Genomic DNA, 1,005 nt, shown 5'->3' on the forward strand with positions numbered 1-1,005 from the left:
GGTAAAATTTTAAGTTCTCCAGATTATAATGTAATTAAGCAGAAAACATTATATTGATATTTCTGACCACAGTTCAGCTCAAAATGGTAGTAAAAGCTGGCATGGTTTAGTTATGAGGTCACAAAAAGTCATGCCCCAATTACAGTGGTAATGAAACCAACTCAAAACTCAGTACAAAAGTTTTTCTGCTTAGCTAGTAGAACTTTACAAGTTAGCAGGGCCTCGTTAAGCAGATCTTAAAATAGACCCTTGGTTGTTAATTTTTTAGATTTTCTGTACTTCTAACTTGCAGTTCACAGACAGGAATGCTAACCATAGGCATTCAACAACATACCTGACACCTCAACAAGGAAGTCAATCTGAAAGTGAGCATAGGTGGTACCTATATTTTTGGCAGGATCTATGTTTAAGCAGTAATTTTACTTTTTAAAGTTTAAATTTGGGTGCACATTCACTTTAAATAGATATTTTTCACACATATTAGAAAAAAATCCTTACAAATTTCATTAATAAACTATTCTCAATCTGGCTTCTGTGGAACACCAGAACGCTACTGAAGGTTGCTAGGGGTTCCTTGAACTGTGGCCAATTTATCTCCCATTTGATGGTGCCTGGGTTCAATACCACTTGGTAGAGTCAACTGCATGACTAATTGTCACCTTACAGCCTATGCCATACTCGGCACTGTGTGCGCTCCCTGCTGTTCCTTGACAGGTTTACAGAGGTGATCAACAGTGTCAAAAGCAGGGGAAGGATCAAAAAGGAGGAGAAGGGAAAAGTTACCTTAAGACTTAGTTCTGAGGTCACTGGCCAGAGCCAGTGAAAGAGTGTGGTTAAACCGAGAGGCAGCTTTATCCGGAGATGTGATTTTAGAGAGGGTGGGGTTGAGGGATGCAAGGCAATTTGAGAATAGGTTGTGGTCAAGGTTACAGATATCTCTCTGCCATTGACCAGGTCTGGGATTTGGCAAAGGGGGGCAGGAGTTCGATATGTTGAAGGTGAAAA

This window comes from Pyxicephalus adspersus, chromosome 4, assembly GCF_032062135.1.
Source record: "Pyxicephalus adspersus chromosome 4, UCB_Pads_2.0, whole genome shotgun sequence".
NCBI classification, from domain to species: domain Eukaryota; kingdom Metazoa; phylum Chordata; class Amphibia; order Anura; family Pyxicephalidae; genus Pyxicephalus; species Pyxicephalus adspersus.